This window comes from Lithobates pipiens, unplaced genomic scaffold, assembly GCF_037356315.1.
Source record: "Lithobates pipiens isolate NorthernLeopardFrog02 unplaced genomic scaffold, aLitPip1_a1.2 Scaffold_8, whole genome shotgun sequence".
Lineage (NCBI taxonomy): Eukaryota > Metazoa > Chordata > Amphibia > Anura > Ranidae > Lithobates > Lithobates pipiens.
Genome location: NW_027507903.1, coordinates 94759194 through 94773945, shown reverse-complemented (window position 1 = coordinate 94773945; position 14752 = coordinate 94759194). Strand labels below are relative to the sequence as shown.

At 40.6% G+C, this 14752-nt stretch overlaps 1 protein-coding gene across 2 annotated transcripts in view; it reads left to right on the top strand.

Annotated features, from left to right (window-relative positions):
- APBA2 (amyloid beta precursor protein binding family A member 2) overlaps positions 1–14752 on the top strand; it is a 655935-nt gene that overhangs the window by 501713 nt on the left and 139470 nt on the right. The gene's annotated exons all lie outside the window — the stretch shown is intronic.

Sequence of the window (14752 nt, the reverse complement as noted above, 5' to 3'; positions counted from 1 at the left end):
GGGGCAGGCTCGTGTACCTGATTGTTGGAGACTCTCACCGCATGGATTACATTTCACAAAATGAATATAGACATTTTCCAGTTCATAAACTGTAGTTAGTTTTACAAGAATGCACCACCCTCAAATCTGAACAGACAAGATCCATCTGAGCCAATGTACATTGGCATGTACCCTCAAGTGTGATACAAGAAAGCAATATCATAATTTATAATATCAATGGGATATGCCACCCGAGTGCATTAATGGCCCAGGGCACATCAGTTAGGAAACACTACTTTAAAAATCATTCTCCTTTACAGTGAGTCACAATACATATTTTGCCAGCAGGTGAAATACATACATTCAGAAGTCTCTTATATGAAAATCCACAACTTGGAGTATTTTAACCCCCCCCCCCCCCCCCACGTATCCCCTTTATAGATTTTGTTACTTTAGAGAGTGTTACGTTATGCTTTTGCACCACTGAAGACTACATAACAGCCCCCAGTAGACATATACAGATATGTAAGTACCAACATATAAGAATCCTGAAAGTTTTTTTTTCCTTACTTAAATTTTTCTGTGCAAGGGCTGGGCTTATCCACAGTCCACATAGAAACATGGTAAAATCAAAAACCCTTTAAAGGTGCCACCTGTATGTTCACACCTAATAGAGTTACCCTGGAACCTCAAATCTGAAATACGCAAAAGTGACTTCACTCTGCTTGTATTTTACCCACCCATCCCCTTTTTCAATAAGACTTCCCCTAGTGGGGGTGAATCAGTAGTCAGAAGTGGAAGAGTGAATTTGCTATTTGCATATTACTGTGACTTTGGGGGTGTTAGGGTGTGCTGGAAAAGTATGTGAACAAAAATGCATGCTTTATTACTCAGCCTCTAGTTCAATAATCTCCAAACTGAGGCCCAGGGGCTGGATGCAACCCTTTGCTTGCCTTTATCTGGCTCTTGGGGCACTACCCCCCCCCCCCCACTGATACAAGACATTATTCTGCCAATTGACATAAACACTGGGGTGCCATTTCTCCTACTGACACCAGCAATGGCGCACTATTCCTCCTCTAATACAAAATGTGGTGAAGTTTACACCTACTGATACCAGAAAAATTTCCACTCCCGCTGGACACAGTGCTGCCCCCCTAAAGTCTGAAGGACAAAAAACTGGGCCTTTGTTTAGAAAATTTGGAGACCCCTGCTCTAGTTTATTAGCAAATAATTAATGAAGTTAATTCACTTTCATTTTGTCTAATGTTACCTTTTAGAAATACAAATTTTTACAGCACCTGTCAGGTGACGGAGAGTAAGCAGAACAGGAAGTGAAGATACATCTCTCCAATGGTGCACAGAGAGCAATAAAAAACACAGGTTCTATCCTCCCCCAAGCCTTTCAAAAACTAAAAAGTGTTTTGGCATGAAAAGTCGGGTGAGAGCTTTTGGTCAGAAATTCCGATCATGTGTATGCTCCATCTGACTTTTTCTGGCAGAATTCCAGCCAGCAAAAGATTGAGAGCAGGTTATCGTCTGTGCAAATTCCGACCTGCAAAATTCCTACGCATGCTCGGAAACAATTTGACACATGCTTGGAAGCATTAAACTTAATTTTCTTGGCTCTTTGTATTGTTGTACGTCACCGCGTTCTTGACGGTCAAAAGTTCAGAGAACTTTTGTGTGACCGTGTGTATCCAAGCTTGAGCGGAATTCCGTCGGAAAAACCATCCAAGTTTTTTCCAATGGAAAATCCGCTCGTGTGTACAGGGCATAACAGGCATTTGGAATGTGTGACTGGTAATTTCAGTAGATATAGGTTATTTAACCACTTGGCGCCCACACTACGTCTATTGACGTCATGGGCTTTCAGTGGTTATATCTAAATGATGCCTGAGGCCACAGACATCATTCAGATATTGCCGTTTTCAGCCGGCGATTCCCTGCACCATAAGAACGATCATAGTGGCTGTTCCACCGCTTGATCGTTCTTACGGGCGGCCGGAAGGGACGCCCCCCTCCCGCCGCCCTCCGGTGCTTCTACCGACTCACCGTTTCCATCGGTGAGTTGGTCACAGGATCCGCCGGCCCCAGCAAGTTACCATAGAGATTTCCGGCGGACTAGATCGTCCCCGGAGTCTCTATGATCGTTCGGAGGCCGGGTGCGATGTTATGACGTCACGCCCGGCCTCTGTATTCAAATTAACGGCGCCGATCTGGCTAGGAAGCCAGGATCATTTTTTTTTATTCTTCCCAGCCTAGAGGTGTCTAGGTGTCTTATTGACCCCATATCTCACTGTAAATATGTCCGATCATGCCATATTCCTATTACAAGGGATGTTTACATTCCTTGTAATAGGAATAAAAGTCATCAAAAACTAAAAAAATAAAAATAAAATTAACAATAAAAAAAATAAAATTTAAAGTGCCCCTGTCCCCGTGAGCTCGCACACAGAAGCGAACGCATACGTAAGTCCCGCCCACATATGATAACGGTGTTCAAACCACACATGTGAGGTATCGCTGCGAACGTTAGAGCGAGAGCAATAATTCTAGCCCTAGACCTTCTCTGTAACCCAAAATATGTAACCAGTAAAAAAATTTTAAGCGTCGCCTATGGTGATTTTTAAATACCAAAGTTTGGCTCCATTCCACGAGCGTGTGCAATGTTGAAGCGTGACATGTTGGGTATCTATTTACTCTGCGTATCCTCCTCTTTCACATTATGCAAAAAAATTGTACTAACTTTACTTTTTTTGTTTTTTTTTAAGTATGAAAATGTTTTTTTTCTGAAAAAAAAACGTGTTCGAAAAATTGCCGTGCAAATACCGTGCAAGATAAAAAGTTGCAACGAGCGCCATTGTATTCTCTAGGGCCTTTGCTAAAAAATCATATATAATGTTTGGGGGTTCTATGTAATTTTCTAGCAAAAAAATTAGGAATTTTACATGTAGGAGAGAAATGTCAGAATTGGCCTGGACGCAAAGTGGTTAAAGCAGTTGAGGGCATATAACGGGAATCTGCATGACAATATTCAACAATGGTTTGAATTTTGCTCAATGATAAGAAGTTTAGTAAGGGAAAATTACTTTTAGAATACTGTGATCATTATAGACGTATTTCCATTTTGTAATCTGCACCAGCAATGACAGATAGAATCTATCTGGTTGCAGCAGACTACACAGACACCTTCACTGGAATATGTTTTATAGTCAGGACACAATTTTAGCTTATTTTGTTCATAAAGCTGCATCCATCTGTATTAAAAAATGTGTAGCTAATAAAGATTCCTTCATGCCCTGTCATTCAATGTGAGCTCCAGAATAAGCACAGATTACCTTAAAGCGGGAGTCCACCGGGACTCCGCGTTTTTTTTTTTTTTTTTTAAAAGCCAGCAGCTACAAATACTGCAGCTGCTGACTTTTAAATAGTGACACTTACCTGTCCAGCGCGCCCGCGATGTCGGCACCCGAAGCCGATCGCTCGCTCGGCTGCCGGGTCCCGCCGCCATCTTGGGTATGGGAATCAGGAAATGGAGCCTTTCGGCTTCATTTCCCGGTTCCCTACTGCGCATGCGCGAGCCGCGCGGCGCAATCCGGACGGTCCCCGCTGCCTCTGGGAGCTGTGTGTTTCCCAGCAGGCAGCGGGGCACTTGCTGAAGGGGGCGGGGCATTGCGGAACGGGGGCGTAACCTACGCTCGTTCCGCAGACAGCTAGCCCGGAAGTGGGTGCAGTTACCTGGATTATCCAGGTAACTGCACCCCCCTCCCCCCTGAAAGGTGCCAATTGTGGCGCCGGAGGGGGGGAGGGATCAGATGAGCGGAGGTCCATTTTAGGGTGGACCTCCGCTTTAAACTACCCCTGAGCTCTACATCATTGTGGGCTTCATCTACTTTTCCAGTCTTTTTTTTCTCATTCTAACACAATAGTATTCTGAATTACAGGTTTAATGGAAAAATAAATCAGCAATAGAATTTGTCTTTTTGATACGTAAAACGCAGATGGGTGCCAAACAATCTTTTTACCTGTGATTACTTATTGTGCTGTGATTAAAGGACTATCTATTCTATAGATGCTAATTGCGCTTTAATGTCTTTCTCTTTAATACTTTATGCCTTTGACCACATACAAAACTTTCACAACCATGATGTCTCCAGACACATATTACAAACTGCCTTACATAGCTATAATGACAAAAGAAAAATCGTTATATCAAGATAACGAGTATCCTGTTGAACCATGTCGTTTGCAGGGTACACTAAATTAAAGGGAATTTGTCAGGATAGAAATATAGGTTTGTCATTGCTGACTTATTTTTGAAGGTCCTTTATAATATATGAAGGGAGACAAACTAACTCATTCCTCAGTGGGCAGATATAAAGGTGTAACTGAAGCTGAGGCCTGAGCTGCCTGATGTGACATCTAACATTAAACATCAATCCATCCTACAGTGCTCAGACCTGACAGCATATGTACAGACTTCACAAAGCACAATGATGGAGGTAGCATACTTTGTAGCAGCATTCATATCCTATTAAGCTTTAAACCACATATACAATCAAAGCAATCTATACCTACAGCTGTTTCATATGTGAGCCATTGTTGCAGGCATTGGTACAGTATGTACACTTACTGATATCATCATAATTGAACTCTGCAGGTGTATTACATAACGAGTCCCAATAGGCATGTATACCATAATAAAGTGGATATACAGTGCCTTGAAAAAATATTCATTCCCCTTGAAATTTTACACATTCTGTCATGTTACAACCAAAAATGTAAATGATAATAAATGGCTTTCAATTTTTTTACAAAAACAATTTGAAAAGTGTGGCTTGCATTTGTATTCAGCCCCCTTTGTTCTGATACCCCTAACTAAACTCTGGCGGAACCAATTGCCTTTTGAAGTCACCCAATTAGTAAATAGAGTCCACCTGTGTGTAATTTAACAAATTCCGCTGTTCTGTGAAGCCCTCAGAGGTTTGTTAGAGAACCTTAGTGAACAGAGAAAAATAGAGAGGAGTTTCCCCTAAACTGACTGTTAAGGCAGCTAATCGTATCACATGTACAAGTATACAGAGTATTTGTTAGGACTATTCTTCTCTTGTGATCAGTCAAACTCCAGATGTATTGAGAAGCAGACAATTTATTTCAGATGTGTCCCACAAAAGGATGATGCTTACAAGCCAAAAGATGCAGTAAGAGTCACACAAAGAGATGTACATCCCCCCTCCTAATATCTACAATAATATAGCTATACGCTTCTATTGGCTGAGGAAACACAGATAGCGTGCCTGGTACAAAATGGTACTTTGTTTGGCTAATTAGTGTTTCCTGTATAGTCTTGTTCTACCATATATGGTTAAGACTAATCATCCTACAACTTACTATGGAGTTAGTTAAAGCAAAACGATACAGCAAGTTAATACAACAACGTGCTCAGAAGTCATCTTAAAAATCAGTCTCAGGGTTATTGTTTTTCTAATAGTTTTTCTAATAGTCACACAATAAACATTTAAAACTTTTCTAACAGTATTGAAGTAGAAAAAGGTTTTATTGATAATTAGGCATATTTAAAAAACACATATAGAAATGAAATATTGATTATCTGAACAAAATCAGCTATTATCACAGTGCTAGAGGGTGTATGAAAGAACCTCCTTATACCCAACACATTTTGTGGTACAGTTTAATCCTTCTTCAGGGAGCATGAAAAGGAGAAATTCATATAGTATTAGATAGCAGGGTGGTTTTCAATATTTCATTGTATAACATTAAAAGATTCAAGTAGATAACATGAAGGACTGTGCCAATGGGGTTTCTATCTCAAGGCATATGGGCATCAAAAAACGGGAAGAGAAAGTCTACAAAGGAGACTTAGTACTGTGGCTGTCGTCCCAGAGAAGAAAGAATCCCCTCACATTCCAAAGCAGCAGAATGGCCAGAAGTATATACTGGGGCCAAAAAGAGGAAATCCCTGAGTATGGTGGATGCACATAAACGAAACAGAACGAGCTGCATTTGGTAGACAAATTACAGCAACTAGATTGGGGAGTAGTTAGATGAGCCAGCCGCACACCCCGACATCCAGCAGGTAAGTGAAGAAAACCACCCTGCTATCTAATATTATATGAATTTCTCCCTGAAGAAGGACGTGATACTGTTAGCTGCCTTAAAAGTCTGTTTAGGGGAAACTCCTCTCTCTTTTTTCTTGATTATTGGATTTGGCACGTTATAAGCATAAGTTTGCCATTCACTCTCTTTTTTCCTTAGTGAACAAACAGCATCAGGAAGGCCAAAGAGCACACCAGACAGGTCAGGGATAATGTTGTGGAGAAGTTTAAAGCAGGATTAGGTTATAAAAAATATCCAAAGCTTTGAACATCTCACAAAGCACTGTTCAATCCATCATCCAAAAATGAAAAGAGTATGGCACAACTGCAAACCTACCAAGACATGGCCGTCCACCTAAACTGACAGGCCGGGCAAGGAGAGCATTAATCAGAGAAGCAGCCAAGAGGCCCATGGTAACTCTGGAGGAGCTGCAGAGATCCACAGCTCAGGTGGGAGAATCTGTCCACAGGATAACTATTAGTCGTGCACTCCACACATCTGGCCTTTATGGAAGAGTGGCAAGAAGAAAGGCATTGTTGAAAGAAAGCTAAAGAAATCCTATTTGCAGTTTGCGAAAAGCCATGTGGGGGACACTGCAAACATATGGAAGAAGCTGCTCTGGTCAGATGATAATAAAATTTAACTTTATGACCTAAAAGCAAAATGCTATGTGTGGTGGAAAACTAACACTGCACATCACCCTGAACACACCTTCCCCACTGTGAAACATGGTGGTGGCAACATCATGTTGCGGGGATGCTTTTCTTCAGCAGGGACAGGGAAGCTGGTCAGAGTTGACGGGAAGATGAATGAAGCCAAATATAGGGCAATCTTAGAAAAAAACCTGTTAGAGGCTGCAAAAGACTGGGGAGGACGATCACCTTGCAGCAGGACAACAACCCAAAACATACAGCCAGAGCTACAATGGAATGGTTTAAATCAAAGCATATTCATGTGTTAGAGTGGCCCAGTCAAAGTCCAGACCTAAAACCGATTGAGAATCAGTGGCAAGACTTGAAAATTGCTGTTCACGGATGCTCTCCATCTAATCTGACAGAGCTTGAGCTATTTTGGAAAGAAGAATGGGCAAAAAATTCACTCTCTAGATGTGGAAAGCTGGTAGAGACATCCCCAAAAAGACTTTAAGACTATAAAGACTGTAATTGCAGAGAAAGGTGTATCTACAAATTGACTCAGGGGGGGGTGAATACAAAAGGCACGTCACACTTTTCACATATTTATTTGTAAAACAATTTAATAACCATTTGACATTTTCCTTCCACTTTACAATTATGTGCCACTTTGTGTTGGTCTGCTGTTGTGCCACTTTACGCTTTTGGTTGTAACATGACAAAATGTGTAAAATTTCAAGGGGTATGAATACTTTTTCAAGGACTGTACATAAAAACTATTCTAAAACCAGCATTGATATTATGTTTTGTAAATTATATCAAAGCTGCAAATATTTGTTAAGTTTATTTATATAATTCATAGAACATCACACAGGAGATCCACAAGGTTTTGTTTTTTTCGTATTAATAACTCAATATCATAACACCCTAGCCCTCTTGGAAGGTTTATTACAAAACATTTTTAGTAGGATTGCCATTGTGTGTTTCCCAGATATGATCTATGAAACATGGGGCTGCTATACCCATATAAATTAATTTTTCATGTTGGATTTGGACTTGCATAGTCTTTCCAATGAAGAACTAATAACAGGAACACCAAATTCAGGAAATTGTGTTCTACAGGTTATAAACACGCCACTTTCCAATATGACAACGCATATTGCAATTTCTGTATTTGAAATTTGAAAGTGCATTTTAAACAATACATCCATAGACCTCAGTGCTTTATACACTATATTAGAGAAAGTATTGGGACGCCTGCCTTTACACGCACATGAACTTTAATGGCATGCTAGTCTTAGTTCATAGGGTTCAATATTGAGTTGGTCCACCCTTTGCAGCTATAACAACTTCAACTCTTCTGGGAAGGCTGTCCACAAAGTTTAGGAGTGTGTCTATGGGAATGTATGACCATTCTTCCAGAAGTGCATTTGTGAGGTCAGGCATTGATGTGGATAAGAAGGCCTGGCCCAGAGTCTCTGCTATAATTCATCCTAAAGGTGTTCTATCAGATTGAGGTCAGGACAGTCATGTTCCTCCACCCCAAACTCGCTAATCAATTGCTTTATGGACTTCACTTTGTGCACGGACGTGCAGTCATGCTGGAACAGGAAGGGGCCATCCCCAGACTGCTCCCACAAAGTTGGGAACATGAAACTGTCCAACATGTCTTGGTATGCTGATGCCTTAGGAGTTCCCTTCACTGGAACTAAGGGGCCAAGCCCAACCTTTGAAAAACAGCCTCACACCCTAATCCCCCCTCCACTAAAGGACTTGAACCTGTGCACAAAGCAAGGTCCATAAAGACATGAATGAGCAAGTTTGAGGTGGAGGAACTTGACTGGCCTGCACAGAGTCCTGACCTCAAACTGATAGAATGCCTTTAGGGACTGCGAGCAAGGCATTCTCGTCCACATCAGTGCCTGACCTCACAAATACACTTCTGAAAGAATGGTCAAACATTCCTATAGAAACACTCATAAACCTTGTGGACAGCCTTCCCAGAAGAGTTGAAGCTGTTATAGCTGCAAAGGGTGGGTTCAAATATTGAACCCTATGGACAATTTATAGCTAATTAGCAAAGACAGAAAGTAAGTAACCTATCAAAAATGTCCCACCATTGCTTAAAAAATATGTTCTAAAAACGTTGGGATGCCATTAAAGTTCATGTGCATATAAAGGCAGACGTCTCGATACTTTTGGTAATATAGTGTATATTCTCTCACCAAATTCTGTCTTAAACTATTGTTCCTATTAAAAGACATCTTTGACATATTTGTTGTTTTCTTACGTATCACAGAATCGTATTGCAGAATGTGCTAGTGATTTCACACAACCTGCCTAATTTTATCTTCTATAAGTGAGGAATCAGATGTGAAAACGAACCAGTCCTATCATTTTCCCTTCTTCTTTTTACTATCTACCAACCTCTGTTATGATTGCACCTTTGCCCATAATTATTTCTTTTCATTTACTTCTGGATCACGACTTCTATGTAACAATTTCGAATTTAACGCTCCAAATTGTATCTCAAAATTGACATTACTTATGTTATTCATTTTTACCCATAAAAATAATCCATAGTACATCAACCATTAACAAAAAGCTGATGGTTGATAAAATGAAAGAGCGAGTCAGTAGCTCAGTAGTTGAATTTCCTTTGAGATGTAGGTAATGATCTATTCTGTTTCGTCGACATCTGTAAATCCAAGAACCCTATCCCATATTACCAAAATAACATTTGAACAGGTGTATGTGTATTTGTACAGAGTATGCCCATGTGAGAAGTGTAAATTAACTTAAACTCTCAATGGCTTCTATTGTTGGTTTCGGATAATTATTTATATACGTTGAAAATATGGGCTCTTTCGACAGGTGCGCTGATATGAGTATACATGAGAGATTTCTCAATAACCAGTTATCCAATCATCCAGAATTTTTTTATATACCATGATATATAATTTTGTATTAATAAATACGCCTTTTATGGGATTTAAGCTCCAGTATGATATATTTTTGGTTGCCTTGTTTGGGTATTTAGAAGTCCAGAAGACAGGTCTTATTTTTTGATGTTTACATCAATTTAAACCAAACTTTTAAACATCATGTCAAATGCCCTAAGAGACCCAAAGACCAAGGCACTTTCTTATGCACATGTCAACAGTTCTTTGTGACATTAAGGAGTAGCCTGCCCTTCCCGCGTTCCACATTTTTAGATTCGTCAGTAAGGATTTATTAGCCTATAAAAGCAATCGGATTTATTGTCTAAGAATGGGGAGGGACAGGTGGGGGCAGCCTTCAACATATCAGGTAGGTGTTAATATCGAAATTTGCACAAGGAGGATTGGGGGAATTTACAGGGTGTTTAAGAAGGCACTGCTATAAATGTACTACTATAGTTAATTTCTAACATATATGTACATGCAAAAAGTGTATGGTGTACTTTAAGATTTTAACTAAGGCCGCGTACACACGGGCGGACTGTTCGTCCAACTTTGTCCGCTGAACAGTGTTTCAGCGGACAGTCCGCTCGTGTGTGGGCTTCAGCGGACAGTTTCAGCGGACAGTCTGACGAACAAAGTTTTTCGGAATTTCCGCAAGACTGTCCGCTGAAACTTGGTTTGAGCGGACAGTCCACTCGTGTGTAGGCTTGTTCGGCAAACTAAGTCTCGCGCATGCTCAGAAAGAATTTACACGGCGAAGGTTGCATTGCAGTGTATCGGACGCCGAATTTCTCGTCCCGTCGTACGTGCCGTTCACGTCATCGCGCAAGTTTTCAGCGGACTGTTCGTTCGTCGTGTGTGGTCAAGTCCGCTCATGCTAATTTTGAACGGACTGTTTGTCAAACTGTTTGACGAACCTAGTTGGGCGGACAGTCCGCCCGTGTGTACGCGGCCTAACAGTAAGATATATATATAGTGTTAGTGTTTGGCTGAAGCCATTTATTATCAATCAGCTGTGTTTACTCTTTTTAAATCATAATGGCGACAGAAACTACTCAAATGACCCTGATCAAAAGTTTGCATACACCAGTCCTTAATACTGTGTATTGCCCCTTTAACATCAATTACAGCTTGAAGTCTTTTGTGGTATTTGTGGATGAGGCTCTTTATCTTCTCAGATGGTAAAGCTGCCCATTCCTTTTGGCAAAAGCCTCCAGTTCCTAGAAATTCTTGGGCTGTCTTGCATGAACTGCACGCTTGAGATCTCCCCAGAGTGGCTCAATGATATTGAGGTCAGGAGACTGAGATGGCCACTCCAGAGCCTTCACTTTATTCTGCTGTAGTCAATAACAGGTTGACTTGGCCTTGTGTTTTGGATCATTGTCATGTTGGAATGTCCAAGTACGTCCCATGTGCAGCTTTCTGGCTGATTTTCCTCCAGTATTTTTTCATAACACACTGCATTCATCTTGCCATCAATTTTGACAAAATTTCCTTTGCCTTTGTGGCTCGCACATCCTCAAAACATTAGCGATCCACCTCCGTGTTTCACAGTAGGAATGGTGTACCTTTCACCATAGGCCTTGTTGACTCCTCTCCAAATGAAGCGTTTATGGTGATGGCCAAAAAGCTAAATTTTGGTCTCATCACTCCAAATGACTTTGTGCCAGAAGGTTTGAGGCTTGTCACTGTGCTGTTTGGTGTATTATAAGTTGGATACTTTGTGACATTTGTGTACTAATGGCTTTCTTCTGGCGACTCGACCATGCATCTTTCCTAAAGTGCCTCCTTATTGTCCATCTTGAAACAGCCACACCACATGTTTTTAGAAAGTCCTGTATTTCACCTGAAGTTATTTGTGGGTTTTTCTTTGCATCCCGAACAATTTTCCTGGCAGTTGTGGCTGAAATTTTAGTCGGTCTACCTGACCGTGGTTTGTTTCCAACAGAACCTCTCATTTTCCACTTCTTGATTAGAGTTTGAACACTGCTGATTGGCATTCTCTATTCCTTGGATATCTTTTTATATCCCTTTCCTTTTTTATACAGTTAAACTACCCTTTCCTGCAGATCCTTTGACAATTCCTTTGCTTTCTCCATGACTCAGAATTCAGAAACATCAGTGCAGCACTGGATGAAAGATGCAAGGGTCTGTCAGGAGTCCAGAAACTCATTGATCTTTTATACACACACACTAATTACAAGCAAATGGATCACAGAAGAGGATGATTACCTTTAATAGCCATTCAAACCCCTTTATGTCAACATGTGTGCATGTTATTAGGCCAAAATCACCAGTGTATTTTGATTTGGGTCGTTTCTATTGACATTATGATTTAAAAAGAGAAAACACAGTTGATTGATACTAAATGGCTTCAGCCAAACACTAACCATGAGTGAAAAAAAAGTTTTTGTGTTATCATTCGTATTCTTGGAAAAATGGCCAAGAAATCATAAATTCTGCCAGGGTATGTAAACTTGTGAGCACAACTGTATGTATATATACAGTGCCTTGAAAAGATATTCATACCCCTTGAAATTTTACACATTTTGTCATGTTACAACCAAAAAAAGTAAAAGTATTTTATTGGGATTTTATGTGGTAGACCAACACAAAGTGGCACATGATTGTGAAGTGGAAGAAATATGATAAATGGTTTTAATTTTTTTTTTACAAATATCAATACTTTGTAGAATCACCTTTTGCTGCAATTACATCTGCAAGTCTTTTTGGGTATGTCTCTACCAGCTTTGCACATCTAGAGAATTACATTTTTGCCCATTCTTCTTTCCAAAATAGCTCAAACTCTGTCAGATTGGATGGAGAGCGTCTGCTAACAACAATTTTCAAGTCTTGCCACAGATTCTCAATTGTATTTAGTTTTGGACTTTGACTGAGCCATTCTAACACATGAATATGCGTTGATCTAAACCATTCCATTGTAGCTCTGGCTGTATGTTTAGGGTCTTTTTCCTGCTGGAAGGTGAACCTCTGCACCATTCTCAAGGCTTTTGGAGACTCTAACAGGTTTTCTTCTAAGATTGCCCTGTATTTGGCTCCAACCATCTTCCCATCAACTCTGACCAGCTTCCCTGCCCCTGCTGAAGAAAAGCATCCCCACAACATGATGCTGCCACCACCATGTTTCACGGTGGGGGTGGTGTGTTCAGGGTGATGTGCAGTGTTTGTTTTCTGCCACACAGCATTTTGCTTTTAGGCCATAAAGTTACATTTTGGCCTCACCTGACCAGAGCTCATCCTTCCACATATTTTCTGTGTCCCCCACATGGCTTCTCACAAACTGCAAACGGGATTTCTTATGGCTTTCTTTCAACAATGACTTTCTTTTTGCCATCTTCCATAAAGGCCAGATTTGTGGAGTGCACGACTAATAGTTGTCCTGTGGACAGATTCTCCCACCTGAGCTGTGATCTCTGCAGCTCCTCCAGAGTTACAATGGGCCTCTTGGCTGCTTCTCTGATTAGTGCTCTCCTTGCCCAGCCCGTCAGTTTAGGTGGACGGCCATGTCTTAGTAGGTTTGCAGTTGTGCCACACTCTTTCGATTTTCGGATGATGGATTGAACAGTGCTCTGTGAGATGTTCAAAGCTTAGAATATTTTTTTTGTAACCTAACCCTGCTTTAAACTTCTCCACAAATGTATCCCCGACCTGTCTGGTGTGTTCCTTGGCCTTCATGATGATGTTTGTTCACTACGGTTCTCTAACAAACCTCTGGGGGCTTCACAAAACAGCTCTATTTATACTGAGATTACAGGTTGACTCTATTTACTAATTAGTTGATTTCTGAAGGCAATTGGTCCCACTAGATTTTAGTTTTATCAGAGTAAAAGGGGCTGAATACAAATGCATGCCACACTTTTAAGATATTTATTTGTAAAAACATTTCCTTCCACTTCACATTTGTGTACCACTTTGTGTTGGTCTATCACATAAAATCCCATACATTTACATTTTTGGTTGTAACATGACAAAATGGAGAAAATTTCACGGAGTATGAATACTTATTCAAGGCACTGTGTATATATAGAATGAACTGTGATTAACCGCAATATTTTGGAAAGCTGAGTTAAATTTCACTTGCCACACCCAGGCTTTATTACTGCCAGATCTGATGAATCAAGAAATCACATAAATAGAAGCTGTCTGACAAAGTGAAGCATGCTAACAGATCACAAAAAGCCACACATCATGCCACAATCTACGAAAATTCAAGAATAGATTAGAAACAAACATGTATCGGTCTAGGAAGGGTTTAAAATCCATTTCTAAGGCTTTGGAACTCCAGTGAACCACGGGGAGAGCCATTATCTACAAATGGAGATAACTTGGAACAGTGGTGAACCTTCCCAGGAGTGGCTGGCCTACAAAAAGTACTCCAAGAGCATGACAACGACTCATCCAGGAGGTCATAAAAGAACCCAGAACAACATCTAAAGAACTACAGGCCTCACTTGCCTCAGGTAAGATCAGTGTTCATGGTTCAACAATAAGAAAGAGACTGGGCAAAAATGGCATCCGTGGGAGAGTTCCAAGGCCAAAGCCACTCTTGGCCAAAAAGAACACAAAGGCTCATCTGATATTTACCAAAAAACATCTTGATTATCCCCAAGACTTTTAGACAAATATTCTGTGGACTGACAAGACAAAAATTTTACTTTTTCTAAGGTGTGCGCCCCGTTACATCTGCCATAAAACTAATACAGCATTTCATAACAAGAACATCATACCAAGAGTTAGACATGGTGGTGGTAGTGTGATCGTCTGGGGCTGCTTTGCAGCTTCAGGCCCTGGATGACTTACCATAATTGATGGAACCATGAATTCTAAGCTCTACTAGAAAATCCCAAAGGAGAATGTCCGACCATCAGTTCCTGACTTCAAGCTCAAGTGCACTTGGGTTATGCAGCAGGACAATGATCTGAAACACAACATCAAATTCACCTCTAAATGGTTCAAAGAAAGCAGCATTTAGGTTTTGGAGTGGCCTAGTCAAAGCCTGAACTTAAATCCAATTGAGATGCTGTATCATGACCTTACACATGCAGTTCATGCTGGAAA